The 12,080-nt window shown below is 34.0% G+C and overlaps 1 protein-coding gene across 2 annotated transcripts in view; it reads right to left on the bottom strand.

The window, feature by feature from the left end:
- The window catches only part of LOC129226509 (tubulin-specific chaperone A-like), an 89,326-nt gene that overhangs the window by 37,928 nt on the left and 39,318 nt on the right, over positions 1 to 12,080 (bottom strand). The gene's annotated exons all lie outside the window — the stretch shown is intronic.

The following is a 12,080-nucleotide window of genomic DNA, read 5'->3' as shown; positions in this document are numbered from 1 at the left end:
AAGAAAAAGCATTGGAAGAAATCAGGTTTCTTTCGCTAGTTTCATGCAAAACGTTCCAACCATTCGTTGTTGAGTCACATGACTTGATCTCTTTGCCCAAGCATTTGTTTAGCCAATGATTGGACTTGCTCCCTCCATTTTAATTTCTGCTCTAAGGCCTTTAAGCCAAGGCTAAGGCAGAACTACATGCAATATACCGACAGTCCGGTTATGACATCCAGAGACTGCAGTTATCAGTCTGGAATAGTGGCGTTGAACTCTCGCTGGTGAGGTAAATTTACTTTTTGTACCAGTTTGTTGGCACTCCTAGTTTCAGTGAGATGAAACCTGCCTCCAGCTTGGTTATTCACTACTTCAGAATGATGAGGCCACAACAAGGACAAAACTGTAGTCTCTGGAAGTGATAACCGCGGTATACTGCAGTTTGAAAACACATGGCTTTTTAATACTTGTCTATTTTTTAAAAAATTAATATAATGACTTTATTCTATTAAAATACTAGTGATACCCACATGGCTTTGCCCGTAATAGAAAAATCAAAAGGTCTTTTGGTTCGCCTGTATATTTACAAATAATGTATGGTGAATTTTCTCGCCAGTTGGCTTGTACTCATCTTACGGTTCCATGTTATGATAATTTCGTATCTCGCCAATTGGCTTGTGCTCATGTTAGGGTTCCACGTTATGATAATTTCGTAATTTACTCGTCCATCTTATGATATTTTTTGTCTTAAACTTGGAATAGAAAAAGAACCACATCGAATTTTCGAAAAATCGCTTCGAGGTGCGCACCCCCATGCTACATACTAACTTTGTGCCAAATTTCATGAAAATCGGCCCAACGGTCTAGGCGCTATGCGCGTCACAGACATCCAGACATCCTCTGGACAGAGAGACTTTCAGCTTTATTATTAGTAAAGATTAACAATATACTAGTTTTGTGAGTCTGTCAAAAAATATCAAATCTATTACAAATAATATAAAACATTGAATTATAATGAAGCAAACACTTCTGATCCTAAAATTAAAATATTTTGCAATTAACAACATAAAGAATTTAATATCAAGTGAATTCATTAAAAAAAATTTCCTCTCAAAAAAAAAAAAAAGAACTTAAAATTAATAAAAAAGCAAATTATAAAAGAATCACAATTAATATGAATGCTTCTGAATCAATCAAACATCTGAGCCTGATTTCTGAGCAATGCAAGCTATTGGATTGAATTATGTATAAAACGCTAAAATTTACATATAATTGAAAAGTGCAGAAGCTTAGTTCCACTGAGCTCCCATGGAAATTAAACCCTGTCCAACATTATCAGCATCGAAAGTGCTATTCATCAGAGTAAGATTCTTTAATCGAGTACATAAACTATTACCACAACTATCACTTGAAAGATCGCGCTGCACAAAAGATTTTCACGATTGATTCATTCGCAACTTTTTTGAGTGAGATTTCCTGCTGTACTAATGCAGAAAATGATGGAGAACAACAACTGCCTGATTTAGTAAACTTGCTTTCTCTATTTACTAACTATTTGGTTTTTTTGTCCATTCCCCCCCCCCCTTCCTTTTTGCTTTGTGACAAGAACTGAGCTAAGAAATTCACTTTTTTATTTTAAATTGCTAAGTGAGCCCCGGGTTATCCAGGATGCTGAAAAACTTGAATTCCGTGTCATCTTAGTCACCCTTACTTATTTCCGGCATGCCAGCTGATGTAGGGTAATACAGTATCCTCATTTTATAATAACCAATGATCGTGTAACCCGCAAGTTTCAACAATGAAACACGCGCCACAGCATGATAGTTTGGTAATATGTTTTGATGATGTTTAACATGCAGGGAAAGGCTTTATTGTGACAAGGCTAAACTCAATCCAGAAACTTAACAGTTTTACTGGTAAGACTGTGTCATTTCAGGGGAATGAAGAAACGAAAAAATGGTCAACAATGAACACTACCTACTGGAGTTTAGGGTTAATCCACTGGAGTTAGGGTTACCATTTCAACTATCAAAATATCACCTAACAAGCAATGGCTTCATTTAAATGTAGAAGCAATTTTCACCCGTCATACCTTGACAGGCGATTTTCTAGTTATCCACATAAATCTGTACCAGGCCGGCTCTTTGGGGTAGGCGGCCTAGGGCAACAGATTTTTGGAGCAGCAAATTTTTAAATTGAAACATTTTTTTTTTTAAAAATGAATATCTGTTTCAGCATCATAAAATTCACTGCTTCAATGCTAACAAAAAATAATAATAATTTAGAGTGTATACCAGTGCTTGGATATGCAAAACATAGCTCGGAATTAAACAAGAAATTCAATTTAATTTTAGAGGTGGCAAATTGCGCAACTTAAAAAGTCTTTTAAAAATATTAATCTCTGTTTCAGTGCCATAAGTTGCACTACTTTAATGTTAAAGAAGATAGTTTAAAGTTTGTACCAGTGCTTGGATATGCAAAACCTAGTTTGGAATTTAACTAGAAACGCACTTTAATTTTAAGCACTTTACAATTATTTTTATTTTATTACTATATTGTTATTCTATATTATTGCTATTCAATGGGAGGGGGGTGCCACTTGTCAAAATTGCCTACGGCGACAGAACTACTTGATTTATTACTACTTGTTTTCTGCAATCTCAGGAGTTTGGATTGTGAAAGAGGGGAAAATTTGATGTGTGTAAAATAAACCCGCATAAAATGAGGGTCTATTAAATTCAACCACTTGATAAATATTATATTATGAACTTCATTTTGTTATTCTGCACCTAGTTTCCTCTTAAAAATGATGCAGGCTTTAGTCAACTGTGCACTTTTTATATGTAAGGGCTTCCTTTCACACCAAACAGCTCTTCAGTCCTCCTAATATTTTGATTGTTACACAACAAGTGAAAAAATTCTAAACAGCAATTGCAGACGTAAACTATTGTGAATTTGTCAGTACCTCTATTCAAATAATTACTAACGAGTAAAGCTACAAGTAACCACCATAGCCAGAGCTAAAGAGGAAATACAAGCAAATATCGAATATCTAATTGCAGCATCCATGAACTGTTTTTCTGTTTGCAATTTCTGTACCTCAGAGCCAGACTGATTTGTAAGTCCAAAAATTGCTATTTTCAGTTTATTAGTGCATTGTAGGTCAAAACCTATTCCACATCGAGCCATATGAACTTAGTTCTTGAAAAGAAATCCTTTTCAATTTTTTACCAGGGTTGAAAGAGCATGCGTTCGATCATTTGCATATGTCAGAAAAAAAGTTTTTCCTCTCATCTGTAAAATTTTCATAATGTGACTTACGACCTTATGGCTCTCAGGTACAGATTTTAATGTGCTTTTATTTTTGCCAATCTAAACAGCAAAATCTGTGTGCAAGCAATTTAGCTTAGCTTCAAATTGAATAAAGATACAGAAAAAATCAATATTTCTTAATCTTTTTTTCTCTGCTTAAACAAATCCATTTAAGAAAAGAAAAATGCTGATCGCAGTCACACAGTTATTTAATTATAGAAGACTATAGAGTTTTTTAACCCTATTTTGACCATGGGACTGGAAAGGTATGCAAACAAGTTTTGTGACTGGTGGTTCCCCTATATGAGAGAGAGAGAGAGAGAACTACAACTTTAGTCTTCCCCCAATAAAATTCTCCGCGACATAGCAAAAATCTGGGTACCAGAAACAGCACAATTTGCGATGTGCGTTACGGATTCTTGAGAATGCAGATTATTTTTTAGTTGGGAGAGAAAAACCCTAAAATTTTCAAAGAAAAAATCTTGAATTTCAGAGAACTAAACATTGCATCGTATTATTCGAAATATAATTCACAGGTACTATGTATTAAGGCTGGGCGATGTAGGAATCTCTGCATCCTGACGCATCGCCAACTTAACATTGCTATGTTGAGATGCATCACAATGTACATGTTTTTTTTTCTTTTAACAGCATTATTTATAACTGCTTGTTTAAATGTTGCATAATATATTCAAGATGTAAATTACACCTGATACTACATATTCTAACATCAGCAAGAAATAATAATAAAAAAAAAACAAGTGCTGAAAGGGCAAGATAGCAATAAATATTACAGACATGTGTTTGGGATTACAATGAACCTATTTTTTCAATGCAAAAAGATGTAAGCTCATGAAAACAGTCTAAGTTGCCTGCATTTAAAAAGGGGTTCCTCGAAACTCCAAAGTATGTGTGTTTTGGTGAATGATCATAAGATAAACTTTGTTCATCATCATGTTTTCCGTCAAGATTTTATAAAAATGCATTACCCGCAAGTTTTGAGAAAAATGGAGGTCTTGGTTTGCTAATGATACTTCCACACAGAGGCGCCCAGAACTTGAATTTTTGAGAGGGGGAAATTTTTTAATTTGCCAAATATTACTCTGAAACGTACTGAATCATAAATATGAGTATAAACACAAGCATGGATCTAATGACCACAAATCAATGAAAAAATTTTAGTGTAAATTTTAGTGTACAAAGGCTTCTGTGTGGCAGGGAAATTTTGGAAAGTCAATGTGTAATCCTTCTGTACTCATATTTCTTGGCTTCAACTTGTTAGACAAATTATCGCTAAATAAACATTCATATATGATTCTGCAGCATCTCACAGACCCCGAAGTGGTTTTTTGAGGAGAAAAAGTAGGAAATAAGGAATCAAAAATTAAAAAAGTAAGAAAAGTAGGAAAAAAATCAGGAGAGAGTTAAAAAAGTAGGAAAAAATAGGAAGAGATAGGACTACACACACGTCAAGACGACTGACAATCATTAGTATGAAAAATAAACTGGTGGAAACAAAGATATTAATTACAAAAATATGAAAATAAAATACAAACAAACAAACACCTTTCAACAATACAGTAATAAAATTTTTAAGTGTGAAAAAAAAGCCGATAATAATAATTTAAAAAAAACTCCTATTTTGGTGCAATAAAACCATTTCTGTTAAAGATTTGTTTTGTCAAAGACGAAAACATTTGAGAGCATCTATTTATCATTTGAAAATATTCTAACACTTTCAGCTCATGTTGTCATAAACTATAATACAAAAGCAAAGCAAATATTAAATTAGTTTTAGTTGAAAATAATCAGCAGCTGACATGTATTCTTGCATAAACAGAGACAGATGTTTAAATTTGAAAAAAAAGGAAAAAGACTGAAAATGCAGAACTAAAATAAATTTGTTCTTAAATATGGGACATAAAATTCATAATAAAATAATTTAACTAAATAAATAACGAAATAAGTAAACTAAAGGGTTTGTACAGTCGAATCCCGACTTACGCAAGGGATGTGTTCCAAGACCTCTCCCGTAAGTCGAAATTTCACATTGTATAAGTTGCGCAAGTGTAAAATTTTTTGTAACATACCTAGTTTTTTTGGACACTTGTTAACACCACCTCAAACTGTTTTAAACCATACCTTAACTACACATTATCCTTTCTTACATAAAGAACTGAATTTTTATTTGTACTTTTTAAAAAGCTGTTTTAATCAACATAAAATACTGTTAAGGTGCACGAAATTAGTGATCAATGTGACATAAAATAAACCAGTACGGTACGTACTGTATGTATTGTAATAATAAAATGATGTACTATAATAATATTGTGCAGTAGATCCAGTAATGATACTTGTAACTTTAAAAAATGAAGATGCTCCGTAATAAAATCATTATTCTAATACGTTTTTAAATTCAGTTGATTCGCTAGCTCTTTTATAACGCTTCCACCCCTCCTCTTGGTTTCTTTCATTCTCAATACAAGAGGAGTTTCCATTTTCATAATTTTTGCATTTTGCTTAGACACTACTAGACGAACCAGGGGTGTGCACAGAAATTTTGGGGTCCATCAGAAATGACTTTTACTGCCCCCCTTCATATTGTTTGTTTACCCTGACATCTCTACACATATTTCCCCTCATTTTAAAAATCTCGGACCAACTTTAGGCTCGGACCCAGGCCAACAGGTGTCCTCCAACCCTGTGCACGCCCCTACGGCGAACTTTCACGGATTTTCTTTTTTTGACTTTTAATTGTACGTATGGGAGATTCCCTCGCACCTAATTGTCGTGCTACCTTCGCTCCACTTCCTACTTGTTCAAACACATCGAGAAACTTTAGCATTTCTTTAATTGTCAGAAACTTTCTCTTTCTCTTTTCATAAATTTTAAATGGAACTGTGCTCTTAGATGTCATTATATTTCATCAACTTTCGCATTTAGAATGGAAAAAAAAATATGGTAAATGAGGAGTAGTAAGTTGTACACACAAACACAGCTATGTTCAGACTAGTACGGTGTGGGAACTTCTGCTGCCAGTGATGTTAAAGGGATGAAGGTCCATTAATATTCTAGTAGCCAATAACAAAGCTGACACTTTCACACCGTGATTCCCTTGTGAAAATTTTCGTGTTGCGGGGGAGGAATTCCCGTTAGGTCAAATATTATTTACTGGTGAAATAATCGCGTTATAGCCATTTCGCGTAAGTCGAATCGCGGTGTAGCGGGAGTCGACTGTACTATGTTCTGTATTTTTAGCATTCAACATACATTTTTGTTTAAGGCACGTCATTTATGGGGGTCAGTGGGGTCAATTTATCCCCTCCCTGGCTTTGCAAAATGAATGCTTAACTATACAAGTTTGGGCACTTTTTGTTGTTTTCAGATAAAATTTGCATTTAGTATACATCCTTCGCTAGCCACCTCCGGAGGCGGGGGGGGGGGGGGTATCAATGTGACGGCCAGTTTTAATTTTCATCAAGCAATAAAAACGAATATTGTTTTAATGGTTTGGTGATTTTTACCTCCCTCTTGTTCAAAAATTTTTGTCACAAAAAAAAAAAAAAAAATAGGAAACATCGATGCATGGTAACCATAACATTTTTATCAAAGACAAAGATCAGTTTCCAATGTTTCTCTGTGCATAAAAGGGAAGGAATGTAGTTTCTCTCAATTCTCACCATACAACAAAAATATTCATTCGGAAATTGTTTACGAAATTGAGAGTGGGGGAGGGGAAGCACCTGGCATCAAATGCCTGCATATATCTCTTTCTCCCTCCTCAGTTTGATCAGAAGCACTAAGTACAATAACTTACAGTAGATGCGCCGCATCGGTATAATTGCGGCACCCTGAAAAGAGTAAGAGTCTTTGAAAAAATTTTTTAATGTTCAGAAATGCTGCATTGCCATAAACACAGCACATAAGAATGATGAGTAACTCCTCGATATTGATGATATATCAGAGTAGAAAATAGCCATTAAAAAGAAAAAAAAATACATATTCGCTTTTGGCTCTATCCCTTAACTTTTAAAAATGTGAAGAAATAAAAACGGAATTTCCCATTTAAATTGATTTCCGATTTTTCTCCAAAAATTGGAAATGTTTTGCCCATCCAGGTTTTGCCGCTTTTTTTTTTTTTTTGCAAATACACTCTTTGCAAGGAAAGAAAATGAAATTTAATAAATTTTATAATCATGTTTACAATTTAGAATGAACAATAATCACATTTATGTACGAAAAAAGTTAGTTTCTGCAGCTATTTTTGAAGTGGTCCGTTTTTGCGAATTTCTGTTGTCTGTTGATTTTATTTTGCACTAACATTAATAAAATATGTACAGTGTACAAGTTTTTCATTTTTTGCTTCCTTATGTTCCTTTTTTGCCTTTCTGCTTAAATAGAGCTCCATTTCACTTGTAATCATACAAACAATTTGCGAATTAGGAAATTCGGCTTTTCCCGAACTTTTTGAACAGTCGGTCATTTGCTTTAACTAAAGCTTGTAATTGACGGGTAAATAATATATAATAGGGAAGTTGCAACCTATTAAATGTTCATATTTTGGCTATTGCATATTGTTAATTGACCCTCAAAACTAAAAAATTCACCATCGCCGAATTTTAAAACACCGTGGTTGATTTTTAATGAATTTTTAAAAATCCACGCGCAAAAGTGCACTTTTCTGAAACGTCACGAGCCTACGTCACAGGGCGCGAATGGGCAGCCTTCCGCCGAAGATCCCTTGTTTTCGCTAGGGACATTTTGAGAGCGCTGATATTTTTATTTTTTAGAAATTCAATAATCCTTTTGAACACATTATGGAGGCCGGATTCGTTAAAGCACAATCTAAATAATCTTCCTCAAATAATATCAATGGTGAAATTCGAATATTTCCGAGAGGATGAGAGGTTTAATGTTCCAGAAATGCGAGGAGATAAGCCTTTTACGTTTCGTCTTCGAAGTCGATGCACGTTCTTCGATTTCTCCCATGACATGGGAACCGGTTCGCTAGCGTTTCTCTCCTATCGGACGTCACTTCCTATGCCATCTGACGTCACAGGCGCTTGAACTTTAAAAATTAATTTAAAAAAAACTACTTATCGTATCGCAAAAATTTTTTCACCTATGATGTTCATACATGTTACTCTATCATATAAAAATAAAATTGAAAAATCGAAAACTTCCCTATTGCATCAGAATGTGCCAGTATCTTTTTTTTTTTAGTTTCGTTAAAACAGTAGGCTGAAGTCGGGGCGATAAAAAGAAAAGTGGATCGTAAACGCCGCAACGGCAAAAAAGTTACTTACGAAAAAATAACTTTTAAACACACAAACGCCGCAGCGTTCTTGTTCTTTCCATAAATTAATGTAATCAGTCAATGAAAAGTTCAGGATCTGCTTGCTTCATTTGCTTTTCAAAATTGAAACATGCAGAAAATTATCGGTGCGGCATTGTAAAAATAAGAATCAATGCACAGTTAAAAGTTCTATACTAAAGAAAGAAAAAGTAGGAAAAAAAGGAAAAAGTAGGAAAATAAGGAGAGAGATCTGAAAAGTAGGAAAAGTAGGAAAAATAGGAACTCTTCCGGGTCTGATCCCATTTTTGCCATGATACTAAATCAAGGTGAATCTTGGAAGCATTGAATACTAAAATTTGATAACTAAAAGATAAGAATTTATTATTTAAAGTTTAGTAGTTCAAAACTAAGTCAATGAATTATTTTATTTACTCTCTGCGTTCTTATATTCTGCATTCAAAGTATGGTGGACTCAAAGGACCCTTTAAAATTAACTCAAATAAACAACATAGAATAGGAGAGAATCACAAATGCAGTTCCTCTCATCAGTAACTCATTTTAAGCCTGTTAACGAGGTTTTGACTATTAATTAGAAAAGCATTTTACTAAAACAGTACAGTTGAACCTCGTTACACTGCCAACCTGGTTAGTGATGGAACAAAAGCTGGTAAAAGCCACGTGGCAGTTGAATGAGTTTTCCTCAATCCTACATAAATGTATGCTACTCTAAAAATATATTTGAAAGCATGTCTTCTCCTTTCCAAGATGAGCTTTGAAAATTAGCAATTGGTTTTCCTGCAGTGTGTTGACGTTCTTTGGATACCTTTTTTTTCAAACCGGAATTTTAAAAATTAAATTGATGGCTTGTTGTGCATGGTTAAGATTGCTTTCGGTACCTTTTCAGAACGAAGCTAAACAGCATGATGTTATAGAATTCTGATACAAACTTGCTCAATGAAGCTTGCATATAATATCAATTACAGGTAAAGCCCCCCCCCCCCCCGACTGAAACAGAAAAGGGGGTAAAGTATAAATGCTAGCAGGGTAGTAAAATGCCAAAATGAAAAGGATGAAAGGGGTGGAGGGTCGATAGGAACAAGTTAAAAATTCCTGGAGATGTTGGAAACAAAATACTCCTTTGGGACTGAGTGCAGCAGGGGGCAGATTAGATAGAGAAAGCAATAAGAAAGTTGAACACTTTATCTGGTGTACCTGGTGGCTAATCTATTGTGCATTTGTAAGGGCTAGTGAGAGGTGTGTGTCACATATCCCTGATACCTCTCTGTGGTTCATCACAAATATTCACTCTTGTAAATGGCCTACCAACAAGTTTGAATTATTTGACATGTTCTTTCAAGATGTTGGTTTAAACAGTAATATTATCACACCCATTAAATAGCTTCAGTCGAAAATCAGTGGCTGTGGACAGACAGCAAGGTGGCGGGCCGTTTAAGGAGGGAATTTATATTGCATTCCCATACAGAACATTTTTTTTTTTCACCTTTCTTGGTGAACTAAGAGGGTGGCAGTTTGTTGGGAGTGGTTCAACGAGGCTTGACTGTATAAACTTAAAACTTAAAAATTTAAGTTAAAAAACATTAAAATTAATAGATTACGAGTAAAAATTACTAATGATTAAACAAGCTACATTCAATCCTCATAAATAAATCACATTTATTTTTGCTACTTTGGCAAAAAGTGAGTTAATTCCAGGTTGTTTTTTTCCACCTATGGCAAAAAATATGCCAACCTAGTTTTGAAATATCTTCAACATTTTAATTATTAGAACATTACATAACACAATAATGAATCTTTGTATCATGTAGAAAATGATCTTTCAACAATTGTATGACAGGTGAACACTTCATGGCTATAACGGGAAATAACCAACATTTAGTTGCACAAATACAGTAGGAGCTGTTTAATGTTGTCACGGTTAATGTTATCATTAGCTTAATGTTATCAAAATCATTCCCGGAGCATTTGTATATTATTACATAAGAAAAAAGTTGAATATTGTAATCAGTGTCTTCGTTTATTGTGTGCTATCACTTTTTCATAAACTTTCAATTTTTTCCCTTTTTTGTTCCTCAATCAAAAGAAATACAAAGGCAAACCTTGACAAGTAGACTCCAGAAAAACAAGTTCCCTTTTTATCAGTGAAGCAGAATTTTTCACCCTGTTCAGTTACACTAAAAATTTCCGTCTAAAACATGAAACATTTTAGCCATGGAGAAAAAGTGTAATGATTTAACTGTCAAGAAAAAAAATTGACACTTTGAAACACTTTGACCGTGATGAGTCAAAGAAATGCTGAAGAACATGTAAATGTTTATCAGCCATTACTTTGTAAGTTACTAAAAAAACGTGAAGAGATTGAAAACAAAATAAAGCTGAATGAAAATTTAAACAACATGCGAAACTGTTCTTGAGAAGATGATAAAGTTGAATCTACTTTGAAATTGTGGTGTATGACTGTCAGGGAAAAGGATGCGGGAGTAAAGAAATCGTTAATGCAGCAAAAAGCAGACTCTGCTTTTAAAAGGGTAAAAAAAACTTTGTAGCATCGGACAGATGGTTAAGTCGAAGGAAAAAAGAGCTATTTGATTCTGCTAATCTAATAAATTAAAATAAAAACCGAGCTTAGTTGAGTTATTGTAATTTTAATTTGCAGTAATAAGAATAAATGCTTCTTAATTTAAAAAATCACCATTTTGTGTGTCCCGGATTCTTTACGGTTATTGTTATTAAACTTTGTTTGTCCCAAAGTGATCACATTAGGCGAAGCCTACTGTATACAGATTACTGCATATATACGTTTCAGGGTTTCAAAGAGCCCCTTTTCCAATGCAAAAATGTGAGCTTTTAGATGTAAAGACATTAAAACATTAGTTATTTTCTCTTACCCCTCAGCAGAAAGGTATTTATTTCTTACTTCATACCTATGTCTGAGGGTGTCATACAGACAGGCAGCAATCAGTTGATTACATGACTGAGCTGTTACTTATAATAGTGCCTTAATTAATAACAATAGTTACAACTGCTAAGATGTGTAATGTTATGGGTGGTCCATAGTAATTCCCTTTTAGGTTAAATGGTTTGCAGACGTGTGCAGATTGGTAACCAGTTTTAAAGCGTGCATCCCAAATTTGCAAGAGAAGGTCATTTGATCAAAAGGAGAGCAAACTCCAATAATAAAGCCCAATACATATTTTATGAAGATTAGCATTAGGGATTCCAATACCGGTATACCGAATACTGGTATTTCGAGCAATTTTGCAATTTCATAATACCGGTATTTGCTGAGCAAAATACCGGTATTTTCGGTATTAGCTGAAAATAATAAATAGTTTTAATTCAAGAATTTTCAAATTCAATTTATTAAATATCTACTTATATTTTAGATGTACATTTATTTTCCCATGATACGGAACTGAAATCAATCTATTGATGTAAAAATTTAGCTTCAAAAGCATGAACTAATAGAATA

Source organism: Uloborus diversus, chromosome 7, assembly GCF_026930045.1.
Source record: "Uloborus diversus isolate 005 chromosome 7, Udiv.v.3.1, whole genome shotgun sequence".
Lineage (NCBI taxonomy): Eukaryota > Metazoa > Arthropoda > Arachnida > Araneae > Uloboridae > Uloborus > Uloborus diversus.
The sequence above is the reverse complement of the archived record's forward strand: the minus strand, read 5'-3'. Positions and strand labels throughout refer to the sequence as shown.